Source organism: Triturus cristatus, chromosome 4_1, assembly GCF_964204655.1.
Source record: "Triturus cristatus chromosome 4_1, aTriCri1.1, whole genome shotgun sequence".
Lineage (NCBI taxonomy): Eukaryota > Metazoa > Chordata > Amphibia > Caudata > Salamandridae > Triturus > Triturus cristatus.
The window spans coordinates 59,482,719-59,510,062 of record NC_140585.1 but is presented as its reverse complement, the minus strand read 5'-3'; the positions used below and the strand labels follow the sequence as shown (position 1 = coordinate 59,510,062).

At 49.8% G+C, this 27,344-nt stretch overlaps 1 protein-coding gene across 4 annotated transcripts in view; it reads right to left on the bottom strand.

Moving 5' to 3' along the window:
• LOC146839504 (uncharacterized) overlaps window positions 1–27,344 on the bottom strand; it is an 89,156-nt gene that overhangs the window by 14,948 nt on the left and 46,864 nt on the right. The window contains exons 1-2 of one of the 4 annotated variants that reach the window (XM_085651554.1): window positions 20,528–20,685; window positions 813–882 (exon numbers count right to left, since the gene is read on the bottom strand). The exons of 2 other annotated variants lie outside the window; for them this stretch is intronic. The gene's annotated coding sequence lies outside the window, so the exon portion shown is untranslated. Of the gene's footprint in view, window positions 1–812; window positions 883–20,527; window positions 20,686–27,344 lie in introns of those variants that run through there. One more of the 4 variants, XM_085651553.1, reaches the window with a different exon arrangement.

The window sequence follows — 27,344 nt, the reverse complement described above, 5'->3', positions numbered from 1 at the left end:
TCCAGCAGAGTGCGGGTCCTCGCAGGCCTGCCAGCTCGACACGGTTCAACAAGATGTTATGCTCGACCGTGTCGAACGCAGCCGACAAATCCAGGAGCACCAGAGCCTGGTGGACGCCTCTGTCCTCATTTGCTCTGAGAGTGTCCAGGACTGCAAGGATCACTGCCTCAGATGAGTGCGCCGGTCGGAAACCGGCTTGATTTGGGTCTAAGTAGTCTGATGATTCAATGAAGCTCGACAGGCACCTAGCCACATGGGCTTCCAGTATTTTGGCCAGATAGGGAAGGAGAGAAATGAGGCGGTAATTTGAGAGATTCGTGGGGTCGGCCCCTAGTTTTTTAATAAGGGGAACAACCGTTGCATTCTTAAAAGCGCTGGGAACCTTGCCCTGAGCAAGAGACTCATTAAGGAAAGGGAGTACACTGTGAGGCAAGACGGAAAGGATGTCTTTTAAGACATAAGGTGGACAACTATAACTGGGCGACCCAGATTTAACATGAGTCGTGAGCTCTAATAGTGTTTTTGTCAGGCTCACCTGAGGTCTCTGCGGGGACAGGAAGCAGGAAGCAGATGACTATTCCCCACGCCCCTCCACCACCGGCCTGCCCAACAATGTCAAAGCAGAACCCGTGGATAGGGGGGAAGAGGGGAGACAAGGGAAGAAAGAAAAGGAGGCAGGCCCAGCACACGCTCAGAACCCGGAGAGTCACCACTGAGATCCAAATGAAGTCCTGCAGACAAAAGAGCACGTTAGCAGACCAACAGTTAAACAAGCAACCCAGTAATGTTGTTACCAAGAACCTAGGATCTACCTGTAAGACTCCCCTCTTCCTTGGACGTGCAAACACATAGGAACAAGTGTAAACGATCTGTGTAAGGCTCCTAAAAAGAAACAATAAGGTTTAGTGCATATGGTCTAGAACCGCTAGTCCTAAATATAGATAGTATCTCCACACTTCTTACCCTATAGATAGAGCGGTGACACGGACTGTCAAACAGCAAATAATCTCTGGTTGTTAACTGCACAACCATGAATATCCTTTCAGGTGCTTATTCTCAGCACAATTTTCAGTGGTGGTCACATATAATGGTTACTGACTATTGTCAATGCTAAATGTTCCAAGAACACAAACTATAATGTGTTAAATGCTGAATAACACAGCATAAAACATAAAGGATAGCCCAGCCGAGCTTAGAGGTATCGTGGCAAACAAACATATAAGAAGGTGCAGATGTCGCAGCGTGTAAAAACAAGCCCCTCACTCCCACTCTGCGAGGCTGTAATCCCAAGGAAGGCGACTGGTAGCTAAACAAAAGTCAAGAAGGCAGCCCGTTAGGAAACGCTGCCATAAAGCCTACTGCGCATGAGCGCTTTACCGCCTGCAATGGGTGTTTCCGTGTCCTGCGAAGAATCGGTCCCACAGTCCCACAAACGCTGAAGCACTCCGGGTCCTGACGCTCCGACAAGAATGCAAGGACGGAGGTAGCAGAAGATCCGGTGCGATGCTACTCTGAAAACGGACAGACTCCGTATGCGGAAGAGAATACCCGGAAGTGACGTATTACTCCAACCACTAGAACGCGAAGCGTCCTGCTGCCCGAAATGAGGGTTTTTATTCTGTGGAATCCGGAAGTAGACTCGCGGTGTCGATTCCTTCTCGAGCACAGGCATGACAGTTTTGGGACAGATAGGTGGAAGTAGGTCTAATGTGAATTGATTGCTGGAAATATCTTCCTATGGTTCCAAGCTGATGGTGTAAGGGATACTGGCTTTAATGGTGGTGATTTTGTCCAGAAAAAAGTTATTCAGGGAATTGCACAGTGCCTGAGTAGGCGAAGTTCTCTCATCATTGCACAAATCATTCACTATCTTGAAGATTTCTTTAGATTTGTTGTGGGCATTTAGTATTCGAGTAGAAAAGTAAGCTGCTTTAGTGTCCACAATAGCTTTATTATACTTTCTACGAGCTTTCAAGAATTGCTCCTTATCTTCAATGGAATATCTTAGTCTCCATTTTCTCTCTTTTTGGCGCAACTCGAGTTTTTGTTTTTTGAGATTGATTGTAAACCATTTGTGAGCATCTGAGTGGCGCGTGCGGGAAAACTTAGCAAGGGGGACGTGTACATTACTTGCCGACAATAACCACTCAGAAATGTTCTCTTCCATGGAATTGACGTCAGGGCTGAAGGTAGGTAAAGAGCAAGCCAAGGAGTTAATGAAAGCCAGCTTGTCTAGGGATTTCCACTTCCTTGTCATGCCTCCCGCCAATATAATGGGCTTGTTATGACCACAGATAGTATCTGCAAACTCTATCAAGTGGTGGTCTGACCAGATAAAAGGGGTGATTATAGGCAGCAATAGTGAAAGATTGTGGGACCATATTTGATCCAAGGTGTGTCCCTTTTCATGAGTAGGGGGGAATAAATGCTAGGCCAAGTTCAAGTTGGAGAGAAGCTCAGGTAGTTCTACCGCATGGGACCCGCCTGAGATATCATTGAACCAGTAGTTCAAATCGCCAACGAGGAGAACCTTAGCAAGATTTACAACTAGAGTGGCCATGTGTTCACTTAAGGAGAGAGGGAAGGTGGGGTCGGTATATATATATATATGGCATCAGCGAAATATGGAGAGGCGGGAGGGCACACATTTCCACCGCACATGGTAACTGGTCCCGGCTAGATTACTGGCTTCTAAGTGAGGTAGCGGGGGTTGGGTGTCTCAGCTAGAGGGATTGCCTCGCACACTATCCAATCACATCCCAGTTTGCCTTCGCCTACAAATTCCGTGCACTGTTCACAGATCATTCACCTGACGCTTTCGGCCTGAGGCTCTGCTGGACTCCTTTTATGTTGAAACCGTTTGTGAGGCTATAGTGCAATACTTTGATCACAACAAGGGGTCGGTTGACATTTCTACGACCCTTTGGTAAGCTTTAAAGGCCACTATTTGGGGCACTTGTATTGGCACGCCAGCTGGCATCTTGCAAGACTTGCGCGGACAGCTTGCTAAGCTGGAAACCACCTTGCAGCGTCTTGAGCGTGACTATGAGAATGCACCCTGCACTCAGACACTGGCGACAATTAAAGAGTCCATATTGGAATATAATGAGCTGGTGGAGAAAGAGGCCAAGTATATATCTAAATGCCATGTAGCCCGCGCTTATGTCGAGAGTGGATGGCTGGGATGTCATCTAGCTAACAAAATTAATGCTCGTATTGATCGGCACACTATTACTAAGATCATCGATGCAGCTGGCCAGGATCACTACATCACTCAGGAGATTCTGGCACAGTTTAAAACCACTTACGCGGATTTATATATCACACAGGGGGCGACATACACTGGAGACCTAGATGCATACCTATCAGACATAGCCCTTGCGTGGCTTTCAGTTGGGCAAAGGGAGTTTCTTAGCCAACCAATTACAGAAGAAGATCGTCGTATGGTGATCAAAACCCTTCCAAATAAGAACGCCCCTGGCCCTGATGGGTTTCCCTGTGAATTTCATAAGGAATACGCAGAAGAATTAACTCCCTCATCTCTTGGCAATGTACTCCGAGGCATATGACACTGGCCAACTGGCTCTGATTATCACGTTAGCGACTCTTACTGACCACTGTCGCTTATCAACACTGACGCCAAAATATTGGCCAAAATTCTTGCCACCAGGCTGCAGCCACTCATGCAAGGCCTGGTCCTTCCGGACCAGTCTGGGTTCATTCCCTCCAGGTCTACCTCTCATAATTTGCGCATGCTCTTTGCTATGTTCCATATTCTCGATCCTGGGTTCCAAGCAGCGACTGTCATGTTAGACGCCGCCAAGGCCTTTGATTCCATAGAATGGGGCTACCTTTTTTATATTCTACGGCGAATGGGCTTTCCTCATATTTTTATCAATTGGATAGGTCTGCTGTACACTGACCCTGTGGTGGGGATCCAGGTAGAGGGTAGTACGTCAAACCCTATCTGCATAACCAGGGGGACGCGCCAGGGGTGCCCCCTTTTGCCCCTTCTTTTTGCGATCACGCTAGAACCCCTTGCCTGTATTATTAGACAGGGGCATCAAGCCTCATCCCTCCAATTTGTCCACCATCCCATCAGTATCTTGCTGTACGCGGAGGACATGTTGCTTTTTATGTGTGAGCCACGTGATATCATGGCACCAGTTTTAAGGGAATATATGCGCTTTGGGTTGTTCTCCGGCCTACACATTAATTGGGCTAAATCGATGGTAGTGCCGCTAACAGAAAGCACCCTGCCTCATGAGCTTGAGTTTCCGCTTGTGTGGTCCACGGACCCTGTTAAATATTTGGGGGGGTGGGTTCATAGAGACCCCGACACCGTTATCCGCGAGAATTTGGCACTGCATATACAAAGTTAGAACAATAGGTGGACAGATGTGTGAAGCTCCCATTATCGCTGGCTGATCGTATTATCAAGATGGTCGTACTGCTTCAATTTTTATACCTGTTCAGCAACATACTGATTCCACTCACAAAACAATTTTTTTAAACTGTGCGCACTTTGCTCTTCCGGTTGATTTGGGGTGGCAAACAGGCTTGTGTCAACTGGGAGACACTTACTTTAGATTATAAAAATTGGAGCTTCAGTGTGCCTGACCTTTATTTGTCCTATTTGTGTGCTCACTATGGCTTGGCAGTTCCGGCTTGTTCCCATGAGGCACAGGGTCAGACTGATTTGCATATGGCCATGTCTGAACTGGGGTGGCAGAGTGGGCTAAAGAACGGTGATGGATTAAACCCAGATCAGTTGACTGGGGGTGAGTGCTTGCAATGTTCAACACTCCGTCCATCATTTCCTTTGGTTTTGCTTTGTTCGCCATAAGTTGGCAGGGTATGCTCAGACGTGAGTCCCTTGCTCACTTTGCCACTGGATTCAAGCAAGCCTGGCTGAAGACGGCTGAAATGCCAGAAACCGGTCTTAGGAAGCTTGTTTCCGGTCCAGGGAAGACATGGCTTGGCAGTTCGGGCTGGACTGTTCCCATGAGGCACAGGGTCAGACTGATTTGCATATGGCCATGTCTGAACTAGGGTGGCAGAGTGGGCTAAAGAACGGTGATGGATTAAACCCAGATCAGTTGACTGGGGGTGAGTGCTTGCAATGTTCAACACTCCGTCCATCATTTCCTTTGGTTTTGCTTTGTTCGCCATAAATTGGCAGGGTATGCTCAGACGTGAGTCCCTTGCTCACTTTGCCACTGGATTCAAGCAAGCCTGGCTGAAATGCCAGAAACCGGTCCTAGGAAGCTTGTTTCCGGTCCAGAGAAGACATGGCTTGGCAGTTCGGGCTGGACTGTTCCCATGAGGCACAGGGTCAGACTGATTTGCATATGGCCATGTCTGAACTGGGGTGGCAGAGTGGGCTAAAGAACGGTGATGGATTAAATCCAGATCAGTTGACTGGGGGTGAGTGCTTGCAATGTTCAACACTTCGTCCATCATTTCCGTTGGTTTTGCCTCACACACAATATGCCCACTACTGGTTCGGCTCACATGATTTCATCCCACAAGTGGCAGTGGAAGATCGAGACGCACACCCTGTTCCTTTATACCCCATGCTGGCTCACTCTCATCGACAGACACCCCGCTCTGAGATCAACACTGTTGACACTACTATGGCGGCCTGGTAGGCCTTGGGCCGCATGGCGGGGAAATTACCGTTATATTCACTGTTAGACCTGGCACCATTGGTGTGGGTCTCCCTTCCTTTTTGTGCTGTTGCCTTATGTGTTTTTGCTGGTGTTAGATGCTTTGGGCACTGTGCCACTGATATTCAGTGCCACAGTGCAAGTTCTCCCTATGGTAAATTGATGTATGGATTAGTGACTCCATGATTGGCTGGTTTGGTTTACCTGTCACACCCTAGTACACTGCACTGAGTGTGCCCAGGGCTTGTAAATCAAATGCTGCTTGCACTGCCACCCACAGAAGCAGCCTGTAAAGTGTGTCTCAGGCCTGCCATTGCAGAGCCTGTGTGCAGTCTGGTACTGCCATGTTGACTGGGCAAGTGCACCCACTTGTAAGTCCCTAAACCTTCCCTTTTCTTCATATCAGACACCCCTAAGGTAGGCCCAAGGGCACGGTGCATTGTAAGTATAAGGTAGGACATGCCCTGGTGTGTGTGGCATGTCCTGATAGTGATTTACAGCCATTTTCGATTTTCAATTTTGCAAGGCTACCTGTTCCCTATTGGCCAGAATGGGCAGTTTGATTATAACATCTTATAATCCTAACTGACTCGGGGAACATGGTAGAAATTCGAGTTTAGTATGCCTGAACTCAGAATTATAAAATACATCTTTTAGTGAAGTTGGTTTTAACATTCTGTGTTTGAAAATACCACTTTTAGAAAGTAGGTATTTTCTTGCCTAACTATCCACGCCTGCCTCTGCTAGGTTGTGTATTCCTTGTCTGGAGTTTGAGTGACAGGGGCTGGGAGCATTCCAGGAGACAGCATGAGTCAGCACAGGGCTGAATAGTGAGATCTGCCTGCAGATGGGTGGGAGGAGTTGCGCCTGGGACCTGAATAGGGCTGTGCCTTCTCTTCACAATGCTGGCTCCACCTCCTGTGGTGCGTCTGATGTCTCTGCCCTGCTCTGTGAAAGGAAAGAAGGAGTCATGTCAACAAAGTGCTCCAGGACGGACCAGAACTGATTTGGACTACGCAAAGGCCTCTCTGCCTTCAGAGAACAAAGAGAAACTGTGTATAAAAGGGGGGACCCAGGCCCCAGAACTTTAGACCACTTTGGGAAACAAGAAGAAACCTTTGCTGAGGAGAGGAACCAGAGAGACTGAGGAGAGACTATCCCTAAGCTTGAGGGATTGGCCTGCAGTGGTTGCCTGACTGCCAAAGAGAGGGAAAAGGAACTTTGTGTATACTTTATTCAACTTGTTAAGGATCTCCAAGGGCTTGAGAAAAGAGCTTGCCTCCTGCTGAAGTCTCAGGGACAACAGACTTCACCCACTAGCTCCCCAAGAGTTCTTTGGAAGTGCCTGCTGTTTTGCGAGGCTTTCTGAGGAACTGCGTGTCGCAAGGAGCTGGAAGCGCGACTCACGAGCAAGAATAATAATTAATTACCAAATATATAATTAATTAAACAAAAATTATCACTACCAATAAATAAAAAATAATATTTACTTTATTATAATTAAATTACTTGCCACCCTATTCCCCTATAAACACACAACCCGCTACAATACTAAAACGCAAAATGTACTTTAAAAAAAATGAATAACTTCTAAACATTTAATACATATATTTAAAAATAAATAAAAAACATAACAAAAAATCTTAAACACATAAATATAAAACACATACTAAAATACATAACACTAATATAAACCTCGATATTATTGACATCGATATTATTGCAAACGATATTACTTACTTCGATATTAACAAATGCGATATTACTTACCTTGCAGTCGATATTCTGTCCCTCCGATATTTAAAACTTGATATAAGTGTAAGTCGATAAAAAAACTCGATATTTTGACTGCGCACCCACGCCTATACAGAAACAGATCCGGTGACAACTCTTCTCATATATCACTCCTAAAGTGTGGAACGACTTCCCTCAACACATCAGAGCCTCCTCCTCACTCCTAGAGTTAAGCAAGAAGCTGAAGACATGGCTCCTCAAAAACATGTGTAGAGTTGGGACAGATTAAGGTGGTCTTGGGGGGGGTGGCCTGAGGCGTCAAGATGGTGGTCGCACTCTAAGAATGCTCCGGACCTCCTCCGTCATCCGCTCTGCATCTGCCTGGTATCAGCTGCCATCGAACCCTGCTGGCCATAGGAAGAGATCCCCTGTCCCCTCTGCTGTGCTCCGGTCTAGCTTTGGGCCAGATTGGAGCCCCCACTGCCTTGTTTTGGCCCCTTACCCGCGGCAGTGAGCTGTAAGATGGCGGCCCCCTCGGCGACCCAATCCTGAGCCGAGCGGCCTGCGCTCCACCAATCCGTCCCTCGGGGCCTCCCTGGTGGCTCTGAGGTGGCGGCCTTGCTCTCCTCTCTCCGGTGCTGCCTGAGGTCTGTGTGGGGAGAGGGGGTGCTGGGGCTTGGGGCCACGAGACGAGGCCTGCCCTTCCTGCTGAGGATCGCGGATGGAGTTCTCGCCCGGCTGCCTGCTCCTACCTGCGGACCTCCAGAGTGGGCCTGGATCACCCTGGCAGTGAGTCCGTGGTATCTGGGGGTGCATTTGGCATTGAGGGACTGTCTGGGGCCTGCTTCCCCCCCTGCAGTCTCGGCCTGTTCCGGCCCTGTGAGCGCTGGAGGTGGGGGGAGTCCCTGGGCCGGTTGGCGGTCCTGCCCCAGCAGCTTGGGTGATAGCATGTCAGGTCCCTGCTCGGCCTGATCTGCCGAGAACGGCTCTCATTGTCGGGCAGCGGAGAGGAGAGACGAGACGGGCCTAGACTCCTTCCCCCCGCCCCCCAGGCAGCCCGGCCTCTTCTGTGTGCCTAGGCCGCTTTCTCCACCGCCCATCTGTGTGAACTGGACCTGCGGGGGATTGCGCCCACGCACCTCTTCCATCGAACTACCGGGGGTCGCGGTGGATCACCTGAGGCCCTACACCCCTGAAGGCACCCTGACACCGTTTGCTGCTGCACTGACTTCTGTGGTCGCCGGGCCTGCACCCTCCTAGCAGCCCTGCACTGCGGTGACGCCGGAACCCTGTCTTGGCCATCCGGGGCTGTCCGGAGGGAGGTGGCGATTCCTGGCTCGGCCTCCGCCGATGGTCCCCTGGTGAGTGGGGAGTGAACCGCTGGAGACGACGAGGGAGTTTGAACTCAGGGCCCAAGGCAGGTGATCCTTAATCTGTTTCCCAAATTGCTCCTGCAGCTGAGATCGCTACAACGTCCATACAGCAGGAGCGTTTCATCTTCATTGCGACCACGTTCTGCGAACTGTTCCTAATCTCAGCCCCTGGACTTATTTGTACTTCTCTGTTGCTTATCTGTTCCAAATGTAATTGCAGCTGTTAACACATTTTTTTTATCCGATTCCATGGAGGGGTCCATCTCTGCTACGTCCATGTTCCGCTTACCGTTTTAGCTTAGCACTCAGACTCATTTGTGTGTTGTTGTTTTAAGGTGTTTACTTTTCAGGGTGACAGATGCTTCATCTTCGGAAGTGTAGGGTGGGGGGTGTTGGGGGCATGGGAGGGTGGAAAGACCATTGTCTCCTAGTTTATTGTTTTTGGCTGCCTACGGGCCACCGTTCTTTGTTTTTCTTGGTAGCTATCAATGCACGCACACCATTGACAACATGAGACTTAACAGACCGCACAAATTTCACCCAAAAGGTCCCGCCCACGGGGTGTTGCCCCCCTGGGACCCGGGTCCGCTTGCGCTGTTCTTTCCACACACTGTCCACCCAGATGACGTCCACCTTAAATAGACCCCTCCACATTCTATCGTGGAACGTCAACGGCCTACTACACCGCATAAAACGTACTTCTGTTCTTCGCAGCGCCCGGCGACACACGCCTGATATCCTTTTTCTACAGGAAACACACCTTCTGGGCACTCACTGCACCTTCCTCGCCCGGTATGGGTTTGACAGGGTCTGGCGCTCTGGTTTTACACGGGGTGGGGTTGCCATACTGCTTAGTAAGGGACTTCTCTTTACCTTGGCGCAGGCTGAGACGGACACACAAGGCCACTACGTGGCCCTGACAGGCAAGATCGAAGGGCATCCTTTTAATATCCTGTGTGTATACATCCCACCTCTGCCTTTCGCCGTCTCACACTCTTAGTCTCCACCTTTCCACAGGGTCTGACGGTCATCAGAGGCGACTTCAATGCCGTTATGCAACCCTCCCGAGACACGACAGGTACTCTCTCGGCGTCCCGTCTTGCCTCTGCTAAGCGCCTATCTGACTGGTCCTCTACCCTGGGTCTCTGCGATGCATGGAGGGTGTGGAATCCCCATCGGGAACAATATACCCACACTTCGGCGGCCCACCATACTCACTCTCGTATCGACCTGCTCTTGTTGCCTGCCCCTGACTGTCAGTTGATGTCCGGGGCTACCATCCTGCCCCGAGGCATCTCAGACCACTCGCCTGTTTCCCTTCGTCTCGGGAACTCCCCTGTTGGCATTCGAACGGCTTGGCGGATGAATGCCTGGTTTCTGCAGGATGCGGAATTCATTAAATCCCTCGGGCAGGAACTGCAGCACTATTTTTCGATTAATACGGGTTTGGTCTCCTCGCCGGGAACATTATGGGAGGCCGGCCAGGCCACTATACAGGGGACGGCTAGAGGTTTGGTCCACGCCAAGTGCACAGTACAGGCCGCCCGCCTTGTGCATCTGGAGGCCCAAACTGCACAGCTGGAGACGGCCCAGGCGTATACTGAAAGCGATGACTCCGCTCGGCAGCTTACACTGCTCCATGAAGAGATCTGTCAGATCTCACTGGAGTCCACTAAATTGCTATGGCGCTCCTCCGTGGCGCGCATGAACGGTTGGGGTGATAAAAATGGAAAATTACTTCATAATTTAGTTTCATACCCTAAAGTCAACCGCATTATTCCAGAGATCCGCGATGGGACCGGTGTTCACAACGTTACCTCTCGGGCTATTGCCCAAGCCTTGGCGGGCTATTAAGCTGCCCTTTACGCGGCCCGACCTCCCGAAACCTCGCTGGCTGATTTGCTGTCCGAAACTGGGACCCAGCTGCCCTGCCTCTCCCAGACGGTCTCAGAGACTCTGGACCTTCCCTTCACCCCGGAGGAGATACATGGGCCCATTTCGCTTCTGCACTCCGGTAAGACGCCAGGGCTGGACGGCTATCCCCAAGAATACTATGCGACCTATCGCGACATGTTGGTCCCACACTTGGTGGAATTGTTTAAGCATGTGGCGGACCTGGGGTCCTTTCCCCCAGAGACAGACATAGCCACTATTGTGGTCCTCCCAAAGACACAGCCACCTTCCCTTGCATGTGCTGATTACCGCCCCATTTCCCTCATTAACACCGAGGTTATCATTTTTGCCACTCTCGTGGCTCAACGACTCCGCCTCCATTTACACGATTTGGTCCATCCAGTCCAATGCGGTTTTATGCCTGCCCGGGGCACGCAACATTGCAATCGCTGCCTCCACCTCGCCCTTGCACACCGCCATCATCTCACCCCGTATCTGGCCCTGCTCTTCATTGACGTTGAAAAAGCATTTGATACGGTGGACAGGAGCTACTTGGAGACGTGTTGGAGGTGATGGGTTTCGGCGTCTCATCCGTGTCTTACACTCCAGTCCTAAGGCGAGGGTCCTAATTAACGGTGTGCCCTCGGAGACGTTCCCCATCCAGAGGGGCACTCGCCAAGGCTGTCTGCTCTCGTCGCTCTTATTCGCGTTAGCGATGGAGCCCCTGGCCTCTCTCGTACGTCAAGACCCCCACATCCGAGGATGGGCTTGGGACCCATATTAGGTCGATAAGATCGCTCTCTACGCTGACGGCGTTCTCCTCTTTGTTGCGGACCCAGAGAGCTCCGGCCCACGGTGCTTAGACGCCCTCTCTGCCTTTGAACGGGTCTCCGGCCTCCGGCTCAAACCGGCGAAATCCACTCTGATTCCCCTCCACCCGTCCCGGGCTTGCTTCGATTGGCAAACAACCATTCCCCTGCGCAGGCAGTCATTCAAGTACCTGGGGGTGTGGGTCGCTCTCCTTCCAGAACTCGAATGGGCCCTGAATATTACCAAGGCCAAGGCGGACCTCAGGAAATGGCAATCCCTCCCTCTCAACCCCCTTGGCAGAAGTGCCCTTTTTAAAATTTTGGATCTCCCCCGTTTTTTATATATCTTATAAAACATTACTTTTTACCTCCCGAAGAGCAGGTTTCGTGAAATTGACAGTACCCTCACCCGGTTTTTATGGGGGGGCGTAAGACCGCTAATGTCCCCGGCACACAGCCGCATACCTCCCTGCGACGGGGGCAGCCAACCTCCACCTCTATTATCTTGCCATGAGACTCATCGTGATTCATGACTGGTTCGCAGGCGGATGGTCCGACCCGGCGTACTGGGTGGAGCTCCGATCATTGGACTTCCCACAACTCCAGGCCTACCTATATGTGGCCCCCATACCGCAGGTCCTCCCCCCCCCGTCACCCGAACGGTGCTCATGGCCTGGCGCACAGCCTTGCGCCACACAAAATGGGACAGGAAACTCACCAGGCAGACGTCCTTGTGGTGTGGTGTTTGGCTGTAAGAGGCCTCATCTCTCTGGGACTTCCGTCGGTGGGACCACATTGGGATCTCGCTACTAGGGGACGTCTGGGTTGGGGACCACATCACATCATTTGCAGATTTACAGCAGAGCTAATTCCTCCATTCCTCCCAATTTTATAAATACCTACAGCTAAGGCACGTCCTTCGAGTACATATTCCGTCTCCCACCTCCTTCCCTGAATTCAGCCCCCTTGAGATCCAAGTGATGATCGGGAACCTGGGTAGAGGAGGGGTGTCACGGATTTACCGCTCCCTAGTGAACAATGGCCCCGCGTCCCTAGACTTGCTACGTGCCCGCTGGGAGGGTTGGTTGGGCCCCTAGAAGACGTGGACTGGAGAGATGCTCTCATGGCCCCCAAGACCCTGACGACCTCCTTCAAGTTGCGTCTAGTTCAACTCTATTACCTCCATACGGCTTACCTCACTCCTGCGTGCCTATACAGCGTCCGTATGCGGCCCTCCCCGACCTGCACACGATGCAATCACGCCCCTGCGGACTTCTACCACATGATTTGGCAATGCCCTGTCCTTGCACCATTTTGGGTGGGGCTGGGACTGGAACTCACACAGACCCTGGGGTGGACGGTCCCCCATGACCCACTACGTTTGGACCTGGGTGTGTTCGATGGCCTCGATGGTTCTTGGGCCGATAAGCGCTTCCTGGGAACAGCGGTGGCAGTAGCGAAGCGCAATATAGCGGCAATCTGGTCTCAGGCCAAGTCCCCTACTTTACGGAAATGGAAATGGGGTGGATTGGTGTGGAACTCCAGAGGAGCCCCTCTTTGAGGCCCGGGGCTGTCCCGAGCTTTTTGGCACGATATGGGGCAAATGGTTCAATCTACAGCCCTAAGGGGCGTGTGTGTGTCGTGTACAGGAAAAACCATATGCAAGTGTTTTTAGTCATCCTAGAGAGTGCTTTACAAGTCTCTGTCATCTCTCTTTCAATGTATTTTATCCAAATAATGTGCTTGATTTCGCTACCAATGTATTTTTGTGATTTGTTCTTTAAAACCAATAAACTTGATTATCAAAAAAAAAGTTGTTCTTGGGTGCAAAATTGGTGCAGCTTAAATATTTTCTCAATTTATTTATTATTAGGAATTTGTTAGACCCAGTAGTTTCTGGCTGGGATGCATCGAAGCAAGGCAGAATCCACTGTCCTAGATAGGATGAGTACGATACACTTGTCTGATAACCTATGCTCACCCTTGGATAGCTTGGCACAGAGCAGTCAGGCTTATCCTCAGGGTCAAAGTGTAAGGTATTGGCACAACCCTCAACCCCGCAACACCCTGTGGACGCTACAAAAAGACTCCACACGGTATGTATACAACACTGGTCTTTGTATTACACACACATTGAAATCAAAACGACATACACATTGGATATATACTTTACAGTTATATGAAATTTTCAAACTCTTCCATTAGCAGCAGAACGGCATTAACATATATGTAATTGTCCTGGGTATTCGCTTGCACCATTATCCCCTCACCCTTGTAAGCAACATACACCTATGTGTACACGTCCCAGAGGTGTTCCCAATACAATCAATCCCTTCCACATTATAAGCGACAGAATCATATATCTAGGCTGTAAAGAGGTATTTCACTTTTCCGCTTACATATTAGCATAAACCACAACATTCCCATTATCGCGTATTCCTTATACTTGTAATGGTCAAGAAATAACAGGTTCTCTCTACACCTTGTGACTTAGCCCATCAGCCACTCAAACTACACCAGCCAACGATACACGTTGCCCCTGCTGTCAACACTTTGATTAGATTAAGGGACCACCTAAAGTGGAAATAAACAGTTACGTGTTTTCGGCCATCCAGATTAGGTCCTCAGGCCCCCAGTGGCCCTTCACAAATGCAGGATCACTATCCTCCCCGCAGGAAAACGACTGCAACACCAGAAGCTGGCGGGCTCCCAATTTGGAGAATGATTTTGCCTCTGGCGGAGGTGGGAGCTACAGCTGCTCCAGGGAGCCAGTCGTGGGTGCACACAAGGCACGACGAGACCTCCAGTCACGCTATTCTTAACAACATAGTACTTTGTGGCGTGGGTCCGGGGAGAGGGAGCCGGTGACCTCAGACTGAGGCCGCAATGTCAGGCACTGTCGTCCTCCCAATCTGCTGCCAGCTTGGATATTGCGTACGCAGCAAACTTCTCTCAACACTGCTCGGACACCACACGCTAACGAATGTGAACTAGCAGAGATTTCCGGCTGTAATCTCAGGCCCATCGTACTCAGCAAACTTCCCGCACATTCCTCGAACTCACGCTACTGCCACCCCAGGTGTGCCACTGAACGTCACCAGCTCAGTCTTCGGCACTGTCTGATCACTGCACACATCAGGAGGGTCCTTGTCCTAACCGACAATCACTTCCACCTGTTTACGCCGAACTCTGCGCGGTCCTTACGATCTTGTGGAAACTGGGAGCTCTTTTCTGTCCCTGGGAACTCGTGGACAGAAGGCCAGTCAACATGCCCTTAGAGAGTGCTTGGCAACCGGGCCACGACAGTTGCCAATTAGCTGCAGGCCAGCAACATCCAGGCAAAATCCACCAAGTGATAGTCTCCTTCCTAGAGCATAATAAGCCCCAGGCCACCACAAGTCTGCAGATAATCCAGTTGCAGCCCCCCTCCCCAATAGTTCTTCTTGTTGATGTTCCAGCGTTGAACCAGCGAAGTTGGCCTGGTATATGCTGGTCACTAGTTAAAGTGGCCACCTTGCACCAGTACAATTCGACTCTTATGGTAGCTAGGTTAAAGACAACCTTTTAAAGAAAGCTATCCTAGTGGTAGCTGTGGAGAGCAGCCTCCAGGCTAAGTCTCAGAGGAATGTAAAGCAGCTTGTTTTACCTTATAATCTCTTGAATCACTAAATGAAAGGACACCAAACAGATATATATATATAAAATATATATGTATTTATTACTAGACACACTCTACTAATCTCTTTATGAGATTAGAAGTCAGGAACATATGCACAAATCAACGTGTCACAACAAGTTAAGCACAAATACGGCTGGGGCCCTAGGGGCGTACCAGACCATATAGTAAAAAAGAGGTTTAGGAATATCGACTTGAGAAGGGACAAGGCCTAGGGCCTTCAGAAGCGCTGGGGCCTCACTTATCCACCCAAGGCCGGTAAGTAAAGGACCCATGGGAGACGCATGTAGTGTGAGAACACAGTCGCGGATCCCAATAGACTTCAATGGAGCAAGTCGTGGTTGGAATTTTAAAGTTTTAGGATACTTCGGGAGAGTCTACAAGCATGTCACTTACAGGGTAAGTCGTTCTAGAGCCAACACACACAGGAGTACCGTAGTGCTGGAGCTACCTCACCCAGGGAAGCCGGGTGCATAGGTGTCTTTTGGTGTCGAGTCGCGGCGTCGTTTTCAATGGGACCTGAAAGCAAAGGAGACAGTGTTCAAAGTCACTTGCCAGTGACCCGGGGCGAGGAAGCTGGATGCCCACAGTAGTCGGGTGATTTCAGGTGATCACGGGTGTCTTGACACTTCAGCCACGAGGTCCAGGAGGCGTCGACAACGACCAGGAGCTGGATTCGGCGTGTCCCACGGAGTCTGCAGCTTACTGCGATGTCGGCGACCAGATTGGAGCCAACAAGCCTTGGTAACAGCAAGTCTCGTGGAAAGTGTAAAAAGTCAGCGGTGCAGACCAGCAAGGTCTGAGGGACTCACGCAGCGAGGGAAATTCAGGGCAGGCCTGGAGCAACCAGGGGAGCCTTTTGGTTTTGTAGAAAGGTTTTCAGGGGACCCACAAGCCAACCAGCAAGGGATCGCGAAGACGCCTCGGAAGGATTCACTTCACAGGAGCCCACGGTCACTCAGGACGAGGTAGGCCTCTGATCTTCGGTGGAAATCCTGCAGGAGGCTTGGACCACAAGTGGTCCAATGCACAAGTTCGTAGAACGTCGTGAAGGGATTGCACTCGACAATAGTGCACGGTACCCGGGTATTGCTGTTCCTTGTCACTCGTGGGGTCCATTTGCCTCAGCTTCGCTGGGGACTCACGATGGCCTTGGCGAAGTCAGGAAATCCACTTCCGGGGCTGGAGGGACTTCGAACTCCGGCGGGAGCGGGAAAGTTTGCGACCATTGATTCAAAGTTTTGGTGCCTGCCAAGCAGGGGAGTCACTCCTTGACTCCAAGGGAGATTCTTTAGTCTTCCAGAGGTAGTGGAACGTCGAAGGTCCAGGATTCTTCTTCAGGGCGTCATCCAGGGATATCTAGTTTGCAATGGCAAGGCTGCTTCCCTAACTTATACTAAAGGAAAGGGAGGGACTAGCTCTATGACCCCACCTATGGGAGGGTCAGGGAGTGGGTGGCTACACCCACTTCCCTTTGTCCAGTTTCATGCCAGAGCAGGGGCAGGTAGCCCCTGAACTGGTTTGAGCTGGTATATGCACAGAGGAGCCTACTGCTCCCCCAGTGCAGGACTTCAAAGCACTCTAGGAGTGCACCCACCCAGCCCCAATACACTAAATCCTGTCTGGAAGGTGGCTACACCTCCCTGTGACAGGATGCCTATTGTTGGGCCTCCTCCACTGCGAGTTTCAGTCAGCAGAAGGATGGCAGCCCAGTGTCTGTGCTGGTGGCATCCATTTTGTGATGCCAGGGCTCTTTCAGGATTCTACCATGTTTCCACAGTAGGTACATGTCTACCCCTCTAGAAGGGTGGGATCATACTCCCACACCAGTTACTGGTGTGGGGGTATGATTCCAAAGCGTTTGACACCAGAGAGGTTATAATGCACTTAAGAGTATATGGTTTAACCGCATCCACAAACAGCCACAGAGAATAGACTCTGAGAGCTGCAGAGGGGCCCTGCTCAGGCAGATGCACCACCTCACATGGAAACCAAGCACCCTGCCCTCTGGATTGACAGGGCCTGCCTTAGGGGTGACTGATAGGTTTTTATGTGTGTGCAGGTAGACATATAGGGTATCTATATCTCAGTGAGGAGTGCTAACACTACCTCCCCCAGGCTGCAGTAGCAGGCCCGTGGTGTCAGATTTAGTCTGCTTCCCAGGGGTGGCATAATACATGCTTCAAACCCTGGTAGGCCTGTGAAATACCTATACCCTTGGTACCTAAGGTACCATATACTAGGGGCTCATAAGGTACCACAGTATCCAATCACTAGTGCATCTAATATACACTCCAAGTTGTTTAGAGAGAACAGAGAGACTGGGGCCCTGATTAGCAGGGACCCAGCCAGACTATAGCCAGAAACCAGTGTTAACATCAGAAACAAGTGGGGGCAACATAAGTGCAGATCCTACTCTCCTACAGTTTCCAATCCCCAAAGCGTCTTTAACTCCTGAAGGCACGGCCCGGTGGTTATACCCACAATGGCCTATGAAGATGAGATCAGCTCAAAAGGCTACCTTTGAAATGTACGGGCCCTCTCTAAATGTTGTCAAGTCTGACATCCTACCCTGGGAGGCTTGATCAGTATCTTTAGTGTGGCCACAACCCTGCCTCTTGGAATGCAGGTGCAAATTCCACCCCCTCTTAACCAACACAGGAAGGCCCCTCAGAGTGAGAGGTCTACAGTATCCTTTGGGCCCCTAGTTTATGGCTGTCTAATAAGAAATGCACAGATGTAGCCATCCCCCCAGCAGCCAGCTGTGAAATGGAGAGAGGCAGATAGGCATACAGAACCATGAGTAGAGGCATTCCCACTTTCCCAAAATGGTATTTCCACCGTCATAATGTCAAATTTACTCGCACCATCGGAGCTGGTTCGCCATTACGAACTCATTGATATCAAACACTATACTCACACTCTTCTGCATGCAGGAAATCCCCCTCAATAGCCTTTCCACAGATCCCTCAGGGCAATCCAATACGAGGAACAGGCCCTACTGTACCAAACACACTACTCAGTGCCATTCACTACCAGTATATGTAGCGTACACACGCACATGCCCTACCTCTTCCCGACACTGCATCCTGTCCCCAGGGAGTACTCAGATATAGCAAGAGACATGCAGAACCTTGGCAAGCGTCTTCTTAAATGCCAAGCCTAGTAACAGTAACCTGCACACACAGGCCCCGTCATGGCAAATCTGTGGCACATTTAAAGAACTACCTCCGTGGGTGGCACGACCAGTTCTGCTGGCCCACGCAGGAGGTGCCCTAGGTATATGTCTTACCTATAGACAAGGTACTTGCTGCTAACTCAATTTAGCCAATCATCTGTACACTAATCACCAGTATGTATATGACAAGCACATCACCTTGGCACTGAATGGCAATGTAAAAAGCGATCAAAGTCCTTAGGCTATTACATAGATCAGCGGAAAACCAGTAGGGACAAAACCAAAAAAAAAGTTGAGGGAAAGCACCCTAGAAAGGGCCACCTCCTACAGAATTAATTAGGATTGGTATGTTTGATATAAAGGTAACAAAGATCTGTGCAGTATGTGCATAAACACATTTATAAAGGAGGACGGTTGGAACCTGGGACCTCTTAACTATCTCATTAGAGATGAGATTGGTAACCCAAAAATACATTGATCCCTCCCTTTGGTTCATTTATACCGTTCGGTGATTGGGATTAAATCCCAGTTCGAAAGCTATAAAGTTGGTTCAAGTATTGGTACCACTAAACAGCACATTACACCTATATCCCTTGAAGACTCAAATTCACGTCAAACTTAAATGACATTTTCAGCTCTGAAAATATAATTCAACTATTGGCAATTTATAAATAATGTTTATTACATTTCTTTTCCTGGCCATATTTTAGAACTCTCATTCCCTCCCGTACAATTTTCTTTCTTTCATATTTTGGCAGATATCTATTAATTACTTTACTCCACCCTTCGTGTGTTTTCTCTCTGTATCCCTCTTATTTCTCTTCTCTGGCCTCTTCTTGCTTTTTCTGCTCGCTCATCTTGTTCTCCCCTTCCTGCAGAAGTGACAACTGGAGCAGAATGACTTCAAGAGTCTCTTGGAATCCTTCATGTAGGCTTCATATCATAGCACAATCCTCACCAACACACCGTTGATGAGAGAGTGCGGCAACCCCTTGTAGCATTGTCATACAAGCAGCCCTGGGTGCTTGTAATAACTCACACATTTGGAAGTCGTGCTGAAGTCTCACTCAAAGATGCCTAATATTTCCAAACTATGTGGCAGAACTAGAACTTCACACATGACTTTGCTCGGACGTCTGCTGTGTACCAAGTCGCACCTGACTATTCTGCACAGAGCAGACCCTCTTACAGCAAGTGATCCTAAAGATTCCTGTACAGAGAGGAGAGGCCAAGAAGAGTGACTGACAGTCCCGCCAACATCTGCTAAGACTGACACCCTGCAAAAAGACACACTGTAGATACGCCTCATACACACACACAGCCTGCAAAGACAACTCTACCCTGTTCACATGCACACACATCCAACCTGCAGAGGTACATCAAAAACACAGACATGTATGTTCCACTGCTTGAAAGGCCTCCTACCTGGCAGACCCAAGGTTAGTGCACACACACACACAATCCCTGCAGCGGACACACAACCTCTGCAGCAGATAATGCTATAAGCCAACCTATGCCGCTGGAACCTATTGAAATGACTGAGGTTTTACCTAGACTGAGATATGAAAACAGGGGCAAAGGGGCAAGGGGCAGCAGGGGAGCCCTGCCGTTCAACTGCCTGGGGGACATGCCTATGACACAGGGGTACAGGTGGGCAAGTCAACAAACTGACAGCGAGAGCCGAGCAAAGAGTGTGCACAGATTTCTCATAGAGCGCTAAGATGCAGTGCAATGTGAACAGATTTTTCACAGTGCAGTAAGATGCAGTGCAGTGGTACAAACTCCTCAGTACAGTAAGATGCATTGTAGTGACACAGATTCCTTACAGTGCTGTAAAGTGCAGTGTGCACTGATCTGTCAGTGCATTACGATGCAGTGCAGTGTGCACAGATTCCTCACAGTGCAGTAAGATGCAGTGCACAGATTACTCACAGTGCAGTTAGATTTAGTGCAGCATGCACAGATTTCTCACAATGCAGTGCAGTGTGCACAGATTTCTCACAGTGCATTAAGATGCAGTGCAGTGCACAGATGCTCTCTTTAAAACAAATGATGACCACAAACACCCCCAGCGCCGGACGCAAAGCACCCTCAGCGGTCCCTTGATAGAAGAGGCCGGCTCCTGCTAGAGAGTTCTTTCAGGATCATTCAATCTATTTCTACAAACACGGCACAAGGTGCTGACAATCTCCTACCTGAGCAGAAACCTGTGCAGACATTTCCAGGCTCTCTCCTCCTCCTATGGCTGGGGTGGGGCAGGTGCAGATTTGTGGTCTGGGGTAGGAGGACCTATAAGGGTCTGAAGATGAAGATCACTGCACAGAGAGACAGGGCGTCCTTCCTCCTCTGCAGCTGGCTGAACACGGAGGGAGAGGCCGGAAATGATGTCAACATCTGCTGCTTGTACTGTCTCTGCCACCGCCGATCAGGAACAGGAAACCCTTCTCCCTTTCATACAATGCATCAGTGGATTTCATCAGCAGGCGAGGCGCGCCCTCTGCTGGCTACTTAAAGAACCATCACATCCAGTCTCCAGGAGTGAATATACACAAACAAGCATTTTGTGGCAGGAAATGACTGGGTTTTTAGATGTCACAGAAATTGATGTTTTTAAGATACACACAGTCCTCGTACAGGGTCTCACCCTTGGTTGCTGCTGTAAAAAAGTATTTATAGCTTTACTTCACGAGCATCTTCAAAACACTGATGCAGAGGACTAAAGAGTATTTACAGAAAGTTGTCAACTGGAAGTGGCAGTTTATATTTCATTAAATATATGAGAATATGTGTTAGTGGTGAATTAAACAGGTCAGCTTATTAGTTGTTTCATTTTATTTTTTTTAAACACTTTATTTATCTGGTTTTTCAAATACACATCATGGTACATAGCAAAGTAAAAATACCATGCAATTGTATACACCAGACCAAATATAGTGTGGCTTAAGTCATATGTCAAAGCGAAAATTAAAAGATCAGACTTTTTCTAATCTTCCTGTGTTTTTGGGTTATTCCTTATCATAGCTGCCAAGGTTCTAGATTGCTATGAGTGACATTTCAAAGACAATGAGTGACACTTTCTGGCTAGCATAATTAAACGAAGAAGAAGAGGAAAGCGTATAAATATCAGAAATTACACCCATCTAAGCAACAAGAAACTAAAACGTTAAGCGCCTCAAAGCACCAGAAATGAAGGGCACTAACCTAGTGCCCTTGTAAAGTCAGAGGCACAACACTACTGTTAACTGCTGTAACTAGTTCAATATCTAAAGCACTCCTAAAACCATGTTTAAGCAATAGCTGTGTCACCTATGGTTTCACCATTAATTTTCGCCATGCATTCCCTGGTGTAAAGCTGTTTCTGTGATATCGCCTGATGGAGCTAAACCCGTTTGTCTATTTCTGTATTACACATGCAGCAGAAATGGTGTAATTCATAAGGATTTAGGCTGACTGCTGTGATTTCTGGCTCGAATCAGGAGACACGCTGGACGTGAGAGGAGCTCTCTGACTTGGTGGATGTCACCAGCTTCAAAGTACTAGTGTTGCCAGGCGACAGCAACAATTCCAGGGGCCCGGGCAGGTAGGAAATTGAACTAGGGACATGTTGCCACAGCCTTGGATACCTGTTGGGAGGACGGGCCGGTGTTCTATAGGCACAAAAATACGGGGAGCTCAAAACAACATTACACCCGCAGAAAAGCAATTAGTCATTCCAGCTTTCACCAGCCTTAGTACACCCACTGGGCCCTAGGCTTTTTGCTGCCAATCAAACGAGGCAAAGGAGGAACATCACCGTCAGGGCGGCTCTCTCCCGGGTCCTGTCTTGTAGGTTGTGAGAGGCCCGAGACAGAATTCCGCTGCCTCACCCTTCATAATTATAGTCACCTAACAGTAGTCTAGGTCACAGTCTGGCAGGCTGCTGTATTTTAAAACACACTCACTGACCACTCACAGTAGCAAAATAAAAATCATTCATTATAGCTGAGATTCTGCGCCACGTGCCCACAACCTCAGATTAGTGGCATCAGTATGGCCAGCCCTGCCAGGTACCATGCATCAGGCGTTAGACTAACGCATTTCAGTGTGGCGGTCCACATCACCGCACTGAAATCCGAAGTCACACATTATAGCGCCTCCTCAGCTGCTATAATGCACCATGACTGAGTGGCAATGCATGTGTGCGCTCTTCCCGTTAGGTTTCAGGGGCGTGCTCAGGATCTGCTCCTCGCAGCTCTCTACTTTGTCCCAATGTATTGGGACTGGACACACCACGGGCCGATACGACGCGGCATCACCCTTCATAATTATAGTCAGCTAACAGTAGTCTAGGTCACAGCCTGGCAGGCTGCTGTATTTGAAAACACACTCACTGACAACTCACTGTAGTAAAATAAAAATCATTCATTATAGCTGAGATTCTGACTGCCACGTGAGCTGGCGCACCACATGCCCACAACCTCAGATTTGTGGCATCAGTATGCCAGCCCTGCCACGTACCATGCATCAGACATTAGACTAACGCATTTCAGTGTGGCGGTCCGCATCACCGCACTGAAATCCGAAGTCACACATTATAGCACCTCCTCAGCTGCTATAATGCACCATGACTGAGTGGCAATGCATGTGTGCGCTCTTCCCGTTAGGTTTCAGGGGCGTGCTCAGGATCTGCTCCTGTAAGCTCTCTACCTTGTCACAATGTATTGGGACTGGACACACCACGGGCCGATATGATGCGGCATCACTGAGGAGTCACTACCCTATGACTTGGCTACTTAGATGATTAAAATATAATTGTGAAGCCTTGAGACATTTTAATAAGTAAGGGGCTGAGTCACGGGGAAAACCTGCAGTGCTGCCGGCAAGTCCTACCCTCAGCGTTGCGAGTGTGTGGCATTTGAGGAAGTGTTCACTAACACTTGTCAGGGTGTTGGGCAAATTAATGGTAGCTCAGGTCCTCTTCGCCGCTCGCATCACAGCAATGTGGATGAGGATCGATTCCCGGACCCAGAGTTGGCCACGCCTGACTTGCCATTTTGGTGAAGCTGGTCAGAATTGCCATATGCTCACCAGCCCAGCGGTATGGATTCCGTGAGTTACCATGTGACGCACACACAGGCTGAGCCCACCTTTCCACTTGGTGGGTTGAGCCATACTTTCAGGCTCCAATCCTACTTTTTCACCCTTCCTTTTGCTCTGTGCTCTTGCTTGCACACACACCAATTCAGGGATACCCAGCATTCCTGCATGGGTTTTTAATTCAACCTCAACCCAGGCTGAGGTTTCCAGGTCATTGCCAAGCAGACATGCAGCTGGTAACTTTTGAGAGACCACTACCTGTTTCAGGCTAGTCACCCCCCCCCCCCCCAGCCTAATGTCACCATAGCCATTGGATGATTAGTGGTAACACTGTCAGCATTGGTGACTGGGTAAGTACGCCCAATCAAGTATTGCTCAGGGGAAACCAGTGTGTCTCTCACGTTGCCCCTGCTGTCAACACTTTGATTAGATTAAGGGACCACCTAAAGTGGAAATAAACAGTTACGTGTTTTCGGCCATCCAGATTAGGTCCTCAGGCCCCCAGTGGCCCTTCACAAATGCAGGATCACTATCCTCCCCGCAGGAAAACGACTGCAACACCAGAAGCTGGCGGGCTCCCAATTTGGAGAATGATTTTGCCTCTGGCGGAGGTGGGAGCTACAGCTGCTCCAGGGAGCCAGTCGTGGGTGCACACAAGGCACGACGAGACCTCCAGTCACGCTATTCTTAACAACATAGTACTTTGTGGCGTGGGTCCGGGGAGAGGGAGCCGGTGACCTCAGACTGAGGCCGCAATGTCAGGCACTGTCGTCCTCCCAATCTGCTGCCAGCTTGGATATTGCGTACGCAGCAAACTTCTCTCAACACTGCTCGGACACCACACGCTAACGAATGTGAACTAGCAGAGATTTCCGGCTGTAATCTCAGGCCCATCGTACTCAGCAAACTTCCCGCACACTCCTCGAACTCACGCTACTGCCACCCCAGGTGTGCCACTGAACGTCACCAGCTCAGTCTTCGGCACTGTCTGATCACTGCACACATCAGGAGGGTCCTTGTCCTAACCGACAATCACTTCCACCTGTTTACGCCGAACTCTGCGCGGTCCTTACGATCTTGTGGAAACTGGGAGCTCTTTTCTGTCCCTGGGAACTCGTGGACAGGAGGCCAGTCAACATGCCCTTAGAGAGTGCTTGGCAACCGGGCCACGACAGTTGCCAATTAGCTGCAGGCCAGCAACATCCAGGCAAAATCCACCAAGTGATAGTCTCCTTCCTAGAGCATAATAAGCCCCAGGCCACCACAAGTCTGCAGATAATCCAGTTGCAGCCCCCCTCCCCAATAGTTCTTCTTGTTGATGTTCCAGCGTTGAACCAGCGAAGTTGGCCTGGTATATGCTGGTCACTAGTTAAAGTGGCCACCTTGCACCAGTACAATTCGACTCTTATGGTAGCTAGGTTAAAGACAACCTTTTAAAGAAAGCTATCCTAGTGGTAGCTGTGGAGAGCAGCCTCCAGGCTAAGTCTCAGAGGAATGTAAAGCAGCTTGTTTTACCTTATAATCTCTTGAATCACTAAATGAAAGGACACCAAACAGATATATATATATAAAATATATATGTATTTATTACTAGACACACTCTACTAATCTCTTTATGAGATTAGAAGTCAGGAACATATGCACAAATCAACGTGTCACAACAAGTTAAGCACAAATACGGCTGGGGCCCTAGGGGCGTACCAGACCATATAGTAAAAAAGAGGTTTAGGAATATCGACTTGAGAAGGGACAAGGCCTAGGGCCTTCAGAAGCGCTGGGGCCTCACTTATCCACCCAAGGCCGGTAAGTAAAGGACCCATGGGAGACGCATGTAGTGTGAGAACACAGTCGCGGATCCCAATAGACTTCAATGGAGCAAGTCGTGGTTGGAATTTTAAAGTTTTAGGATACTTCGGGAGAGTCTACAAGCATGTCACTTACAGGGTAAGTCGTTCTAGAGCCAACACACACAGGAGTACCGTAGTGCTGGAGCTACCTCACCCAGGGAAGCCGGGTGCATAGGTGTCTTTTGGTGTCGAGTCGCGGCGTCGTTTTCAATGGGACCTGAAAGCAAAGGAGACAGTGTTCAAAGTCACTTGCCAGTGACCCGGGGCGAGGAAGCTGGATGCCCACAGTAGTCGGGTGATTTCAGGTGATCACGGGTGTCTTGACTCTTCAGCCACGAGGTCCAGGAGGCGTCGACAACGACCAGGAGCTGGATTCGGCGTGTCCCACGGAGTCTGCAGCTTACTGCGATGTCGGCGACCAGATTGGAGCCAACAAGCCTTGGTAACAGCAAGTCTCGTGGAAAGTGTAAAAAGTCAGCGGTGCAGACCAGCAAGGTCTGAGGGACTCACGCAGCGAGGGAAATTCAGGGCAGGCCTGGAGCAACCAGGGGAGCCTTTTGGTTTTGTAGAAAGGTTTTCAGGGGACCCACAAGCCAACCGGCAAGGGATCGCGAAGACGCCTCGGAAGGATTCACTTCACAGGAGCCCACGGTCACTCAGGACGAGGTAGGCCTCTGATCTTCGGTGGAAATCCTGCAGGAGGCTTGGACCACAAGTGGTCCAATGCACAAGTTCGTAGAACGTCGTGAAGGGATTGCACTCGACAATAGTGCACGGTACCCGGGTATTGCTGTTCCTTGTCACTCGTGGGGTCCATTTGCCTCAGCTTCGCTGGGGACTCACGATGGCCTTGGCGAAGTCAGGAAATCCACTTCCGGGGCTGGAGGGACTTCGAACTCCGGCGGGAGCGGGAAAGTTTGCGACCATTGATTCAAAGTTTTGGTGCCTGCCAAGCAGGGGAGTCACTCCTTGACTCCAAGGGAGATTCTTTAGTCTTCCAGAGGTAGTGGAACGTCGAAGGTCCAGGATTCTTCTTCAGGGCGTCATCCAGGGATATCTAGTTTGCAATGGCAAGGCTGCTTCCCTAACTTATACTAAAGGAAAGGGAGGGACTAGCTCTATGACCCCACCTATGGGAGGGTCAGGGAGTGGGTGGCTACACCCACTTCCCTTTGTCCAGTTTCATGCCAGAGCAGGGGCAGGTAGCCCCTGAACTGGTTTGAGCTGGTATATGCACAGAGGAGCCTACTGCTCCCCCAGTGCAGGACTTCAAAGCACTCTAGGAGTGCACCCACCCAGCCCCAATACACTAAATCCTGTCTGGAAGGTGGCTACACCTCCCTGTGACAGGATGCCTATTGTTGGGCCTCCTCCACTGCGAGTTTCAGTCAGCAGAAGGATGGCAGCCCAGTGTCTGTGCTGGTGGCATCCATTTTGTGATGCCAGGGCTCTTTCAGGATTCTACCATGTTTCCACAGTAGGTACATGTCTACCCCTCTAGAAGGGTGGGATCATACTCCCACACCAGTTACTGGTGTGGGGGTATGATTCCAAAGCGTTTGACACCAGAGAGGTTATAATGCACTTAAGAGTATATGGTTTAACCGCATCCACAAACAGCCACAGAGAATAGACTCTGAGAGCTGCAGAGGGGCCCTGCTCAGGCAGATGCACCACCTCACATGGAAACCAAGCACCCTGCCCTCTGGATTGACAGGGCCTGCCTTAGGGGCGACTGATAGGTTTTTATGTGTGTGCAGGTAGACATATAGGGTATCTATATCTCAGTGAGGAGTGCTAACACTACCTCCCCCAGGCTGCAGTAGCAGGCCCGTGGTGTCAGATTTAGTCTGCTTCCCAGGGGTGGCATAATACATGCTTCAAACCCTGGTAGGCCTGTGAAATACCTATACCCTTGGTACCTAAGGTACCATATACTAGGGGCTCATAAGGTACCACAGTATCCAATCACTAGTGCATCTAATATACACTCCAAGTTGTTTAGAGAGAACAGAGAGACTGGGGCCCTGATTAGCAGGGACCCAGCCAGACTATAGCCAGAAACCAGTGTTAACATCAGAAACAAGTG